The sequence below is a fragment of the Podarcis vaucheri genome, assembly GCF_965113315.1.
Source record: "Podarcis vaucheri genome assembly, chromosome: 3".
Lineage (NCBI taxonomy): Eukaryota > Metazoa > Chordata > Lepidosauria > Squamata > Lacertidae > Podarcis > Podarcis vaucheri.
Window position 1 is genome coordinate 99,902,485 of NC_138761.1, and position 16,326 is coordinate 99,918,810.

General features: G+C 42.2%; 1 long non-coding RNA gene across 1 annotated transcript; it reads left to right on the forward strand.

The window, feature by feature from the left end:
- The first annotated feature begins 843 nt into the window (after positions 1 to 843).
- Positions 844 to 10,936, forward strand: LOC309528365. Its single transcript, XR_014217712.1, has 4 exons — positions 844 to 1,331; positions 1,512 to 1,699; positions 5,606 to 5,766; positions 10,821 to 10,936. It is a non-coding gene; the product is annotated as an uncharacterized lncRNA (long non-coding RNA).
- Positions 10,937 to 16,326: the final 5,390 nt, after the last annotated feature.

Genomic DNA, 16,326 nt, shown 5'->3' on the forward strand with positions numbered 1-16,326 from the left:
TGTTGTTCTTTTTATTTTAAAAATATGAAAATGATTTACCACACAGAGCAAAACTATTAACAAAAAAAGTATAAAGAACATGATAAGAACCTATTCTAGAGGACAGTAAACAAGTGGTAGATGTTTTGACTAGAATAATAAAATAATTAAACAAGGAAGGTGGTTTGTAAAGGTTTCCTATCACAGCCCAACTTCAGAAACCTGAGGACATTTTTTTCAAGAAGATGATTTATATTTGTGGTTCTTCATTGTTTTGAATCCCCTCACACTTCCCATTTTGGGGTTTGTTGTGGTGTCATTTGGTAGACAATGTGAGGTGAGTCCTGGTCTGGCCAGGCCACAGGGAGGCAAGTGAGGTATTTTGTAAACAAGGACCTTGTAAATTCTATGCGGGCAGTTTATATATTTAAAAACCGAGGAGTCGTATCAAACCTGAATGTTTCATGTTATTCTAACTTGAAAAGAAACAAAGCCATTACTTAGAAGTCTGAGTTAAACCTCGGTTGGTGTAAAAATCTCTCCCCCATTGCCCCCAAAACTTTTTTCAGGTTACTGATTTTGAATGAGTCAGCTGAAAGAAAAGAAAAGAAAGATTTAGATAGAAATAGGTAGATTTAGATAGAAAAGCACAGCAAGAGAGAGGTTGGGGATGCCTGGGGTAGTGGCTTTATTTTACTGTCAACACGATATTTCTTAACACCTCGTTGCACCTTTTAGTGTCAAAAGATAGTAATAATAGTGATGCGCATACTGCATTCTCTGTCCGTTTCCCTTCCCACAACAACTTTGTGTGCAGGTTGTAGACTTCTTTGGTCACCTATCCATCATCTTCCAAAAGACGGATAAAATAGGACACAGGAAAATGCTAATTTAGATATAGTAAATTATAATTATAGTAATTATAACCTAACGGCATGCCTGTCAACTAAGCTTTCACTTGGCAGGTACGTATTTAAATTAAATCCTGTGAAATGGATTTGAGTCCATGAAGACTGCTACTGTTAATTACCCATCCTTCACCTTAAGGTCCCAGAGCAGGTGACAACATTGAAACACAATATTATAAACAGCTTAAAAACAATAATAGAAATAAAGTGGGTCCTAAAACTGTACACCTCAAGTGCCAAAAGCCAGGGTAAAGAGGTGCATCCTCAACATTTGCTGTATAATGAAGGTGCCAGATGCATTTTGGGAGGGAGTTCTACAATTTAGGGTGCTACCATAGAGAATGCCCTCTTCCCCACCCAGCTTCTGAGGGCAGAGAACTACCAAGAGGACCCAGGAATTTAGGGGCCCATGGCACCCACATACCCACAAAAAACAATATATTTGTAAGGATTGTATGGCCAGCTAACATTTACTCAGAGGAAACCCATTGAAATGAATAGCCACAACTAATTTAACTCCCTTAATTTCTGTGAGGTCTGTTTTGAGGCAAAGTTCCTTTAAAAGCCACTTAGAGATCTTTGAAATATTAATTAAATATGACTGTGGCTTTGTTTTGTTTTCAGATAACCCGGGTGCTGCCAACTGTTGATGGGCAGCTTCAAGGCCTCCTCTGCTCTCCTGCGTGATGCTTCTTTATCTTGAAACTGGGCTTGGATCAGACGGCCTTTCAAATAATAGAGGACAGTCCTTCAAACAGAAATCTACCTCTGGGCAGGACACACGATCACCGTAGTTGTATTGCAACCCAATGGTATGAATGACCTTATCACTTAAGACACACAGACCAAGAACATATAAATGATGTTTCATTTTCCCCCCTCAAGCTACAAGTATATTTAACCTTTTTTTAAAAGACTGAACTAGAATAATTTCCGTTATCCCTGATCCTCCTAAACAAGCAAAAAAGTCAAATAGTTTGACACGCTGCCCATTTGCGCAGCTTTAAGCCCCTGGCTTTCGTGCCGTATTCTAGGGTGCTTTAACAATTTTGAAAAAGTACCCCCTGGCATTTTTAAAAAGTGCTCTGATTATGGGTTAAATTTGATTTAGTTCTATGAATATGCTTTTCTGCCCCTCTCCATAATTTATGCCCAGTGTGACTTGGCATTCAGCTGCATATTAAAGAAAACAGTGTTTAGAAAGAAGAATCTACGGCAGAACAATTACTACATTGGTGGTTGCTTTGGAGCAACATTGGTTTAGGCCACAAGGCATGTATAATAGAAATCCACATCCTATTTAAAACGAAGGCTTCTACCACCTGCTTTTTCCCCACCGCCTATTTCAGCTTGAATTAAAATGTGCCGGTAGCTATGGATATACTTCCTAGCTTTCAAAGCCTTTCATCTGTTCGGTGTGCTTTTTATGCCATTCATCAGGCCTCAAACATTCTTCCCCTCTCCCCCTTTTTTTACTTGAGACAAACACTCAATTCCCTCTTTCTCATTTCCCCCACAAAGTTGCTTTTCCAGCTTGCGTTTTGTTGAAAGCCGCCCACCCGTACTCTTTCTGAATCGTTTAGTCCTTTAATTAAGTTTATATTTACTGGCTGAAGGAGGCACCTGCTTGAATTAACTCCAGACAACCGTGTTTACCGCCCAGCCGCTTCTTCTCATGAGGCACTTGAATAAAATAGCTTAGAAGCTTGTGGTGTGTTTTATTATGATGTTTTATTGAACATTTCTTCTTTACCTTATGTTGGGTCAATAATGTATAAATCAAACTTTGGATTTATTATTGTTATTATTTTAAATGATAGGTTGTGAGAGCAAGAAGGGCTGGCCTTAACTAGGATTTTTTCAGCCGGAACTTGCCGAAACTCAGTTCTGGCACCTTTCAGGTGGCGCCATTGCCATTCTAAGAGAGTTCCGGCACTTCTTTTTCTAGAAATATAGCACTGGGCTTAACAGTTTGGCCCTGTGCTACCAGGCCACTCTGATTGTCTTATTAAAGCAGGTGTCAATCCCCCACCCCCAGCCTTAATTCCAATATTGGGACTGGGGATAGCTTGATGGACTGACTCCCAGGACCAATTCCCACCCACTTCTGTAGCTCCAAGGCTGGAAGGAAATCTGGTTGCTTGCCAGAAGGCAAATGAGTACTTGCCACAGCTAGCATGATGAACAGAAATGTAGAAGCCTGGTTATTTTATTTGTTTAGTGCATTGACGTCCCACTTTTTGCTCCAAGGAGCTTGGGGTAGCGTACATGGTTCTCCCCTGCCTCATTTAATCTCCACAACAACTCTGTGAGGTGGGTTAGACTGAGAGGCAGTGACTGGCCCAAGTGAGCTTCATGGCCAAGTGGGGACTTGAACCCTGGTCTCCCAGGTCTTAGTTCAATACTCTACACAACACTGACTCTCCTAATTATGACAATTACTGTAGAAAGGATAGGCGTAACTAAGGGGAAACGAGGGTTGCTCGCACACTACACTGAGCATAGGTATAAGCTGTCCCTACACATGCAGAATTGTTTGTGTGAAAGATTGCACATTTGTTCACTTGTACAACTGAACTATAGTGCACATGGATACAGATTGTACGTAACATATGGACTGTAGCGTACATGGGTACTATTTGTATGCACATATTGTATACTCGTTGGATGTAATGTGTGAACATCCCAAAGGATAGATTCCTTTCTACACTGCTAGTATTCAGCATGGTTAATTCCATGATCTTCCATAGTTGCCATCATCACAGTCAAAACATGTATCGTATTTTCAAAACCACAAGCTGCTGAGAAGCCAGGGCATTGTTGGTCTGTTTGATCAACCAGGGCCAACCTGGTGAAAACAGCCTTGATAGCTGTTGTAAAAAAAAGAAGTGGGGGAGTGCATGGCCAAATACAGATCCTCTCTCTTCAGTAGACCTGCCCTCTTTACCCTTTGAGTTACTAAGCATCAGTTTGAGAGAATAACTTTTGGTTATGGCTCAGGAAGATTGAGCTGGGCCTTTAGTGAATCACTAGTTTGGATGGGTGAGTCAGAGAGAATGAGGAAGAGAGGGAAGGAGAGACTGAAACAGTGGCTCACAGGAAGAGAATGAGGGCTCTAGACTTGCTTTCTCAGACTCCTTCCAGACGTTTTGGACTACAATTACTATCAGATTGGGTGAGGCTGTTGTAGATTAGAGGTCTGTTCCTTGCCCTGATTCAAGAAGGATAAGTTGAGAGACCCACAACATTGTCAACTAGTGTCAAACCCAAGGAGTGCATACGTAGTCTCATAGCTTTGCTGGCTGCTTTTTGCTTTTATTTTTGTGTGCTGTTCTTTTCTGCTTGTGTGGAACCATGAATTCTAATATGATGAAGGTTAGAACATAGATGTTAAAAGACAAATATAAGGGCTTGCCTATCTGTTGTGCGTTATAAGGCAGGAGATCGCCGGAATGACTTATACAGTGGTACCTCGGGTTACATACGCTTCAGGTTACAGACTCCGCTAACCCAGAAATAGTACCTCGGGTTAAGTACTTTGCTTCAGGATGAGAACAGAAATCGTGCAGTGGCAGCAGGAGGCCCCATTAGCTAAAGTGGTGCTTCAGGTTAAGAACAGTTTCAGGTTAAGAACGGACCTCCGGAACGAATTAAGTACTTAACCTGAGGTACCACTGTAGTTAACATAGGGTGAGGAACCTGTGGGCTGTATTTTTTGAGGATTTTTTTTTTGGGGGGGGGAATGATCTGTTGAGCGCTATATGCTGATGCTGGGCAGAATGCAGCCAAAGTGGGTGAAGGTACCCCCTTTCTCATTTTTTATCCCTCCTTGCCAACCACATGAAATTAAACTGATGGTCACATGAAATCAGGCTATGCTGCCCACACCTGCCCTGATACATAATGCTGGTGTCCGCATATCCAGCTGCCTCTTCTTCCCATGGATGTTAATAGTTTTGGCATTGCTGTGTCAGCAGTGTGATAAAGAACTGTGAAGCCATGTGTGTGCGTGTGTGTTTTAGTAATAAGTATACAGATACCATTCTCCATGGCCTCCATGTATTAAACATAGTGGTCACACATGCTGAAGTCTGCCAACCTCAATCATTTTAATCTTGTATAATTCTTGGCCCCATCTCACATTGTCTTGGTGGCCTGGAAACTGCTCAGTAGATCTCTTCCCATGCTTCTCAACTAATGCCCAATGGCCCAGGCAGTGTGAGGGACATGGGCTGCAGATCAGCCAAGGATAGCGTGAAACCTCCAGAAGTGTTGGCAATGCTGACATTACGAAGGTTGTGCAGTGTGTTATCCTCCCGTGTGGACAGGGTCTTCTAACAGCATCACTTTTGGGCCAAGTGTAGAAGCTGCTGTTTCACAGCCTCCCACACCATTAAAGGGGCCCTGTGTTGGATTTTGAAAAGGTTGCAGATTGCTCTGAGCAAACAAGCTCAAGATCTGCTGTTGCTTAGCTTTCACCTCAGAACTCGCCTTTCAATCTCTGTCCCCATTTCAGAGATTTGGAGCCCAATGGCCAGCTTATCTGTTCCTTTTTCCATTTATGATTCTCTCTGCAGGTGGTCTGTTATACCTTATTCATGAATTCAGAGTTTAACTGAAGAAGTTGAAAAATCAATTTCCTTAGAAAATGCATGAGCGATGCACTTTCTTTCAAAAAGTTATATTCTGTTCAGTTTGCGGTGTCTTCTTTTTCCCAGGGTTTCTGCACTTCAACGAGGCAGCACCTTGTTTTCTTTAATTATGGCAGTAGATGAGGCCATGCAGTGAATCACCTTACCTTTTCCACTCCAGGAGATTTGCTAATCACATCTACCTCCTGTTCAGCTCATCTTCCTAGTGTGCTCATCCATGCAGCCAAGTAAGTGAATTTGCCCTTTAAGAAATTTACCTGTTTTTTTACCTGCTCTGAATTTATGTGGGAGGATTATTTACTGAAGCATATGTGCCTTAAATAAAGAAACCAAGGACACTGCCAGGCATATATAATACATATCAAGTACCCTATATGGTCAGGGGTTCATTTACCTTTACCTTACCCTATATGTACTTGTCTGAATTGCACATCTAATATCTACATGTAGTACAGCTACATATGGCTACCACATGGTCAGTATTACATTACAGTTGCTGGCCATTTCATGTGGGGGGTTCCATTTTGGGTCCCGCTCCCATTTCAGCCCGGTTCCGTCCTTTTAATGATGCATTGTGTAACGTTTTCAGGTTGGCACCGTGCGTGTGTGCATGACTGCGTGACTTTCAAACACGCATTAATTGGTCTTATCCCAAAACCCAGAGATCTTCTAGTAAGTGGAATCCTAGACATACCTACCTGGAAGTAATGTCCATTGATTTCAGTGAGACTTACTCCCAGGTAAATGGGTATAGGGTTGCAGGCTTTATTTCTGCCATGCTGCATTGCAAACTGTCTTTGTAATACAGTGGTACCTCGGGTTACATACGCTTCAGGTTACATACGCTTCAGGTTACAGACTCCGCTAACCCAGAAATAGTACCTCAGGTTAAGTACTTTGCTTCAGGATGAGAACAGAAATCGTGCTCCGGAGGTGCAGCGGCAGCAGGAGGCCCCATTAGCTAAAGTGGTGCTTCAGGTTAAGAACAGTTTCAGGTTAAGAACGGACCTCCAGAACGAATTAAGTACTTAACCCGAGGCACCACTGTACACTGAGTTTCAAAACGTGTTTGTTACATAGCACGATCGGGCTGCTGCCTGCCCCCCAGCCCAAAGTACTGTTGGGTAGGCAAAGCTAAATCACTTTTGTAAAGAATATAGGTGTGTATGGAAATAAAGAAACCAAACACAAATATATAGAGGCTTGGATTCAGTTCAACAATTCAGCACAACAAATCCCGCTAGCAATGGAGCTTTCCCCTTGTCCTGCCCCCTATGCCCCCATCAAATGGGAACTGGGAGAACCCTCAGAACAGCACACAGAGGGAGGAGAGGGACAGTCATTCCGTCTGAGAAGCCAAAATGCTTGCACTGATGGAATAATCATAATAGCACAATGGTGAATCCCTTGCACAATGACTTAACATGGGGTAGGAAATTATGTTGCCAGTTGCTGTAATGGGACATCATAGGTTTTCAATTCAAACATCAATATGAACACAGTGAAGAACTGGTGCCTGACTGGGGAACCTTGTGGCCCTCTAGAGGTTATTGGACTCCAACTCCAATCAGTCCCAACCGGCATGGCAAATGGCCAGGGATGATGGGAATTGTTCAATAGCATCTGCAGGAACTCATCTCTGATTTAGTGGCTGATTTGGTACCAAGATGAACTGGTTTCATTGACTTTTCTTTGATGATATCTGAAACCATTCTCAATGTCAAACACTTATCCTCCACAGCCATTACGAACTTCTTGCGAATGTGCTTCCCAAACTGTATTTTGGTCTTTTATATTCCATTCCTACCAGTTTATTAGCACCTTGTTACATAGTATACTGGGTGTCTTTCAATTGCACGAGATATTTGAATCACTCGTGTCCGACTGAGTCATTGACTAACATGGCTCAATCATGTTAGAGGAGAAATGTGTCTTGAAAATCTGAAACCAGCTTGGAGGCTACATGTGATTTTGGTTCCTGATATAGCGATGAGAGTCATACATGAAGCGTTGGATGGGGTAACTGGACACAGGAACCATGTCTGTGGGTGCACTTTTGGACCCAAGCAGGGGATGCTTGTACAGGTGCCTGCTTTCATCTGCACCTGACTCTTGATGAACTGAGATGCTGATAAAATGGGACTGGGAGTGTAGTGTGCATGAATGCAGATCGTGGAAGTATATGAATTTTGTCTTTGGATATGTTATAATGTTAATTAAAGAGGTGTGAGAAAGTTTGGAATCTCCTTTGAACAAAGGGCACCGAAATGCTTTATTATGTCATTTATTTCGGGATATAAGTAGCAAAAGTTAAGTTATCCCCTGAGTTATAAAGGAAAAGGCAGTCCACGTGAATTCTTCTTAAAAAACTCTAATAAATAATTTTCAGCACTTCATAGTAGATTATTTGAAAGTAGGCCAGGGGCACTCTTTCCCCCTCCCTCTTTGTCTTCTTCACTAGGCTAAATGACAAAATAAAAAGGGCACCCAATGACACACTAATCAATATTCTGTTGGTCCATTTTATTTTTAGAGTTCCTTTGGAATGGGCAATCTTTCTTTCTTATAGCAACATTACTGTCATACCCTTTTATGCTAACTAGGTATATGAGAATGTTCTGCTTTCTTTCATTCAATAGTATTGACTGAGTCATGGAAAATAAGTAGCCTTTTAAAAAAAGCAACAGAGAGATGATATAAACACCCAATCTAATGCAATTGCCCTTCCATTTAGACTGTAAATTTTAGAGAGTCATCACCCAACCTCCCCAATCAACCCATACTTCCCTGGAGTGTTGTACTCTCTCTTCCTCTCTTTACTTATCCACTTTCTTCACACTAAAGGAAATCTATGGGATAATAAAATATGTTTTACAGCAGACCAATCACTGACACACTGTGGCCATTGCCACCCTCCATCTGTCATAAATTGCAAGAGTCAACACACCATAGATTATAATTGTCACGGGTTCAGGCTGTTTCTCAGTTTTGTAATTCGATAGTCCACATCTGGAGACATTGACCAAAATCCAGGGAGCCACACAGAACTTTGTTTATCTAAAGGTGCTTTTCACTTTTAAAGAGCACTTTCTTATCTCTACTTCCCTGTGGGCCTGAGTAAGCAGCTTGTGCATTCATTTGCAATGTTATGGGCTTTTAAAAGAACAAAAGGGTTAATGTTCTCACTGGCCAGGCCTAAAAGAACTGTCTTGTTCATAGCTTTACTTACCAGTGATGACTCAAGCGAGAGATGGATTTAAATTTTGTAAATTTCACGCTGAAATGACCTTGCTTCGCCTTTTCTGAACTTTGGATCAGATGTCTGCTGGCTTCTGCACTTCTCTGAAAAACATACCTACCTAACACAGTGGTTCTCAGACTGTGTCCTCCAAGGAACACTTGAAAATTGCTGAGGGCTTGGGGAACCACTTAATGATTTTTCTGCCTATTGTACCCATGGTAATACAGTGTGCTAGATGCTGTGTGGCTTTTAATTGTATTTTAATTGCTTCTTCTATCTCTTCTATTGTATGTATTGTATTGTATTGCATTGCAATAAAATAAAATAAAGTACAATATAAGAAATAAAAGAAGCAATATAAATACAATTTAAAATCAAAACAGCAGATCTTCTGAATGAAGCTTGTCTCAGCAGGAGGGGGAGACCCCCTGGCTTCTTCAGCAGCTTCCCTCACCTCTGCCTCTTGGTCCCCCTTCTCTCCAGCCTCCTCTTATGCCTCTGGTTCTGGACTGCTCTCTGCCACAACCTCTTCGTGCTCACTAAGCCCTGTTACCTCTTCAGTTTATGACACCTCCTCTTCCCAATCTTCTCCCTCTGACCACTCATCATCATCCCACCACCAATCCCCTGGCTCCCTTCATCTCTCTGCATCCAGCCATTCCAAGACAATATATCAGAAGTGCCACAGTGGATGTTGCTATCTCATGTTGGCAAGCTGTTCCGGATGCCACTACAATTTTGCATAGCTAGCTGTAGGACAGTACAGTGGTACCTTGGGTTACATACGCTTCAGGTTACAGACTCCGTTAACCCAGAAATAGTACCTCAGGTTAAGAACTTTGCTTCAGGATGAGAACAGAAATCGTTCTCCAGCGGCGCGGCGGCAGTGGGAGGCCCCATTAGCTAAAGTGGTGCTTCAGGTTAAGAACAGTTTCAGGTTAAGAACGGACCTCCAGAACGAATTAAGTACTTAACCCGAGGTACCACTGTAGTATAATTTAGTATCCGAAACAAAATCCCTTCCTGCTTTTTCTTTCTCTTTAGAAGGATTTGGACTGGTATTTAATCATGAAAAGATTCATCTGTATACTACCCCGCCCCCCCCCCAACAGTACAACAAGACTACAATTGATCTTCTAGTCTAATCTTGCACAAAAGTCTCCATCCATTGCTGAAAGCAGTTGCACTTTTGTGAGTTGAGCTGCAAACTGGTGTTATTTCACCAGCAGTTCCAAATCAAATGAAAATGTAATCCCCAGGGCCAGACTATGTTTGTGTATGTTACAAATCTTGTTCTGCGCCCTAAACGCCAAGTTCCTTTACAGCACCATTACACAGCTGTAGCACAGTGGCAGAGCCAATGCTTTGCTCACAAAAGCTCCCAGGTTTAATCCCTGGTGTTGCCAGGCAGGGCTAGGAAAGATTCCTGCCTTGAAACCCTGGAGAGTCAGTGCCAACCAACTTAGACCAGACTAAGCTAGATAGATCAATGGTCTGAGTTGGCAGCTTCTTGTGTTCCCCTATAGCCAGCTGACTGTTGTGACCGAAAAGCAGCTGTCCTGATAGGATGGAGATTGCCGCCAAACTACTTGAGCGTCTAGCGGATAAATCAAGCACTCATCAGTTCATTGGCAGTTCATAACAGATGTCCAGCTCCAACATTAACCTTTCTACCTTGGTCCAGATCCTTCGCCTCTTCCCCATTTTTTCAGACATATAATGAAGGTGACCACCAATGAAGCAGGTGGAGTTGGTGGGTCCAGGCACCAGCTCAGGATTTAGACCAGGGATAGGCAACCTAAGGCCCAGGGGCCTGATGCGGCCCAATCGCCTTCTAAATCCGGGCTGCAGACAGTCCGGGAATCAGTGTGTTTTTACATGAGTAGAATGTGTCCTTTTATTGTAAATGCATCTCTGGGTTATTTGTGGGGCATAGGAATTCGTTCTTTTCCCCCACCCAAAAAATAATAATAATAATAAATAGTCTGAGGGATGGTGGACTGGCTCATGGCTGAAAAAGGTTGCTGACCGCTGATTTAGACCCTAAATGCTGCTACAGCCAGGCCTGTGGATCAGGGCAAATATCTTGTTTCAGGAAGGCTGTGTAAGAATTCATGCAAGCAATTGCTCATATGGACTGGATTCCCACCCCTCCTTCTGGCAGTTCTAGTGCTGAATTCTTAGCTACATTTGACACATTGGCAAGTTTTAATATTAGTTTTGGGATGGAGGGAGTTGCCAGAAGGGAAACTAAGAAAAATAATAATGCAATGTGTAAAAATGATCCATGTGCCTCTGGATGGTCATACATAACTGCACAATTATTTTTGGCAGGATCCTGCGCTAACTTAGGACTGTGTGTGCAGAATATGACATATGCCCTTCAATAATACCGATACCAGGGCAAGGTAAAACATAAAATAATGCTTCTTTTATGTATTGGGCTAGGATCAGGGCGACCAGGGCTCAAATTTCCACTTTTGTGAACTTGGGTCAGTCACTGCCTCTCAGTTTAACCTACATCTCAGGGTTGGTGTGAGGATTAAATGAGGAGGGGAAGAACCATGAAAGCCGCCTTGAGCTCCTTCAGAGAAGAAGGTGGAATATCAATGCAATTGATTGATTGATTGATTGATTGATTGATTGATTACTGGCCTTAAAACATCAGCAACCAAAATTAAAAATGGCTAAAGAGGGGACACATAGAAGAGAACGCCTTCACCCCAGTATGGCTCCCCCTTTGTCACATACACAGCCCAACAAGACAACAACAAGAATCCACCAACAGCTTACAAATCAATCTGTCTTACTTGACCCAACAAGCCTTTCGCCCACCCTCCACAAATGCAAACAAACCCCACTGCAGCCAACCACAGACAACCAACCATAGCCTGGGCCCTCAATTCTCTCACTCCCAAGGAAATGTGACAAGCGAATAGAAAGAGAACCTATCTAGTTGACGCTGACACAAAATCCCACACATACACTGTAAAAAACCCCCACATATTTCACCACCACACCTCCTCTCCCTGCCTTCTTCTTCCTGACTTCATACTGTACTCCACACTAATGTCTCATAACAAATATAACTGATCTGTATAAAAGACTGTAAAACTTGAAAAAGCAGATAAGACATGTACTTTTGTAAACCAAGAAAATATTTTTTTTAAAAAAAACCAGCTAAAGAGAAAAGGCTAAAATAGTCTCTCATTAGAATCCTATAAAGCCTGATTAAACAAACGTCTTTTCCTGCTGCCAAAAAACAACAAAGCAACTGTGGTACCTAATGCTCACCTGTTGTCTATGTCCATGGAGTTTTTGAGAATTGATGCTTTTGAATTATGGTGCTGGAGGAGACTCTTGAGAGTCCCAGGGACTGCAAGAAGGTCAAACCTATCCATTCTGAAGGAAATCAGCCCTGAGTGCTCACTGGAAGGACAGATCGTGAAGCTGAGGCTCCAATACTTTGGCCACCTCATGAGAAGAGAAGACTCCCTGGAAAAGACCCTGATGCTGGGAAAGATGGAGGGCACAAGGAGAAGGGGATGACAGAGGATGAGATGGTTTGACAGTGTTCTCGAAGCTATGAACATGAGTTTGACCAAACTGCGGGAGGCAGTGGAAGACAGGAGTGCCTGGCGTGCTCTGGTCCATGGGGTCATGAAGAGTCAGACATGACTAAACGACTAAACAACAACAATGCTCACCTGTAAGAGGAGAACATTCCACAAATGTGACATTGCCACAGAGAAGTCTCTTTCCTGTATCACCACTGAATAAGCCTCCCCTAGCAGTGGAACATGAAGAAGCCCCCTCCTTCTGATCTTAAAAACAGGGTAGACTGATATAAGAGACATGTTCCCAAACCATTTACGGATTCAAAGGTGAGCAATCAGCATGATGAATGGGGCTCAGAAGTGAATAGGCGACCAACGCACTGCTTGAAGACTGGTGGAATTTAGGGCTCCTTCAGAAAACTTGCTTATTCACTTGCACAAAGTTGCAGAGGTTATATGAGCCATTCATTGTGATTTGTCTGCTGTGAGGTTATAGGAGACTCAAGTATTTATCTTGATTTGCTTGCATGGAGGTTTATAAGACTTCTTGTCAATCTATTGTTATCCCACACTTTCAGTACATTTCCTCATCACCTTCCTAACACAAAAGCCCTCCCTTTTTTTTAAAAAAAGTTGTTTTTTGTTGCACCAGAGTGCTTTAGCACACTTCCTTTGTGCAAACCTAAATTTCTGGCATGTTGTTGAATACTTCCCACAAAATACTGGCCATCTAGGGGTGACCATGATCTCTCCTTGCTTTACCAGTCAGCATTCTGGCATCTGCATTCTGCACCAATTGAAGCTTCTGAATTATCTTCAAGGGCAACTTCATATACGATGCATTACAATAATATGAACAAGAGGTTACCAGAGCACGGCCCACAGCTCTTATCAATAAACAGTTGTAACTGGGCAGACCAGCTGAAAGTAGAAAGAAGGTACTCATCACCACCACTTAGTTTCAAGTGAAAATTGTGAATCTCCCAATACCCCCATACTATGTTACCTGCTCCTTCAAGGGGAGTGTATTCTCATCCAGAACAGCCTCTTCACAGTATCTCCATCTTGCTAGAATTCAGTCGCAGTCTTTTGGCCAATATATAGCCCATTACTTATAGTAATTGTTGAAATCCTAAGTATTTCACATTAGATATTGTCCAATAAAATAATGTTGATAGAACTGAAGCGAATACATTTACTGGAGGCAGGGGGCGGCATCGTTAACCCAATCAATTAACAATAGAAGACCAGACTTGCATAGATGGAACATATCCTGGTGTTTTGTGCAAAAACATATTGGCGTTTTTATTTGCTTTCAATATACAAAAGTTCTTTATTAGTAAACAATGTTACAGGATTTTCTGCAGATACCGGAGAAACAATAAAAGATAGCCAATTACAACAAATGGGGGGGGGGAATCAATATTTTAAATGAGCCAGAAATAGGAAAGATATTCCGTGTGAATTTTTTTAAAAAAATACATTGCATTTCGAACCTTACTGGTAAGACCGTGTAGAAAAGGGCTCTTAAGATGAAAAGCAGGTTAAACATTGAATCTGTGTTTGGAGGGCCTCATTGCACAGATGCTTACACATAGACGTTGAGTGCTAGAATGAGCCTTTCCTCACCAAAAAGCAATCAGCACTGTTGGACCAGGCAATGCGGATCATCTCTTTGGTGGTGCTGGTGAGGTGCAAGAGCATCTTCCACTCCACACCCCTGGGTCGGATGAAGGGCTTTCCATTCCCTGACACATGCATCTGTGCACAGGGAGGTCTCCAGATGGGTGATATGTATGGGTATTTCTTGATGGATGAGGACAAATACATGATTTTCCAGATGATGGCTTGGTTGCACAATGATCACTGCGGCCAAAATTACAGAAAAGAAGTATAGTATAAACACTGATGGCAGGATCCCTGAAGGGAAGAGAACTTGCTGTGCAGTTCCCTTGCAGATGTGTGAGCATTTTTGTTTTGTTTCGCCAATTCTTATACCGCTTAATTGCAGTCATCTCTAAGCCATGTACAAGTAATTCAATGCAATAAGAATGAAAACCAGTTGAAGCGAAGACATCAGAATTCAGTCTAAATGCTTGCTGAATTTAACAAGCTTTCAGTAGATTCTGGAAGATCAACAGGGTTTGCACAAGTTTATTTCATTAGCTGCTAAGCAAATGCCACATGTGGAAGAAGATACTGGGATCTCGTAGCCCAATTCTTCAGGCAAGATCTAAAAGAAAAACCAGTTTAAAACCATTTGTCCCCTTACTTGCACTTAATTATTCCACTAGGGTTTTATAAAGCTCTATGCGGCCTAGGACCCATGTACCTACGGGACTGCCTCTCCTGGTATGCCCCGCAAAGGACCTTAAGGTCCACAAATGACAATATTTTGGAGATCCCAAGTCACAAGGCAGTTAGGTTGGTCTCAACTAGAGCCAGGGTCTTTTCTGTACTGGCCCCAACTTGGTGGAACGCTCTGTCACAAGAGATTAGGGCCCTGCAGGACTTGACATCTTTCTGCAGGGCCTGCAAGGCAGAGCTGTTCTGCCTGGCCTTTGCTTTGGAACCCAGTCTGACCCTTATGTTTCCCTCCCCTTATAGTTTTGACTTTTAAAATGAGGCTGCATTTTAAATTGCATTTTAACCTGTATTTTAAATTGTGTTTTTTTTCTTTCTTTTTTTCTTCTTATTATGTTTTCACTGAAATTTTATTGGTGTAAGCCGCCCTGAGCCCGGCTCTGGCCGGGGAGGGCGGGGTATAAATAAAATTTATTATATTATTATTATAGGCATAAATGTTAATGAGGGATGGGAGATTTAATTCTAGAGGCCAAATGCTTGACATATTTTGCTTTATTCTTCTTGCCAAGCAGCACAGAACTTTTCTCTGTTTTAATTTTGAAGGTTAAAAACAAGAACTTCCATGCTATATTAGGAACTGGATGGGGCTTCCTTGCTAAATGAGGAAACACATGTACAAGCTGTGAATTCATTGAGCTTGCCTGTCCCAGGTGAGCATATAGAGAAAGAAGTTTAAAAATGAAGATAAGCAGTGATCAGCCAGTCTGTCAGTGGGGAGCTAGGAGTCTCCCTGCCTGACACTGCTTCTTTCTTCCCAAGCAATAAATCAGCACAATCAGGGGTGCCAACTTGATTAAAATATTGGGGGGCCCAGATAAGCCCTGTCCTGCATAATCGACCCCATGATGCAGTGCACACACACCATTTGAATGGCAATGTCCATCAACTGGGGGTGGGTGGTGGTGTGGGGTGGTGCCTCAAATATTTTAGGACTTTGCTCCTATGAGCACAGTTACTGCTTTGTTAGGAAGGCTTTAGCTCCAGGTGGGTGTTATAGTATGGCCAAACAACACATAATGCTAATGACTCCAAAATGCAAAAGAAAAAACATATTCAGGCCATTGCTCATAGTCAGAAGATTTGTGGTTGTGGATCAAGTTATCCATGATGCTAAACACACAAATCCTGCTGGTAGCAATGGGAGCTTCCTTTCTTGGATAGCAGTAGCTGGACAGGATGTCAATTGAGTCTGTAGTGGGGAAGAAGAGAGTTAACCCCCATGTACCACAGTTCATATTCTCATTGGAGCTCCCAGCAGATTCTATTTAACATTTAAAATACCTTTTGCATCTTATGTAGTTTGATCCACAGTCACAAATCTGCTGACTCTACGTACTCACCTGTTACATGTGGAAACCCTAGAATTTGTGCTAGTGCTTAACTCGTTGTATGAAAGGAAGTGCAGTGTAAAGAAGTTTAGATCTGCCTTTCAAATAATAGGAATTATGCTTACCTGGTAAAAGCCCCATTCAACAGTAATGCTTTAGCGTTAAGCAACAAGAACATTCCAGGTTTCCCCAGTGCAATTCTGTTGTTTTGGAAGAAGTTGCAATCTGCATGGGTCATTGGTACTCTTGTCGTAGCAGACTGGGACTGTGAATGAAGCCTCTCATAGGAATTGT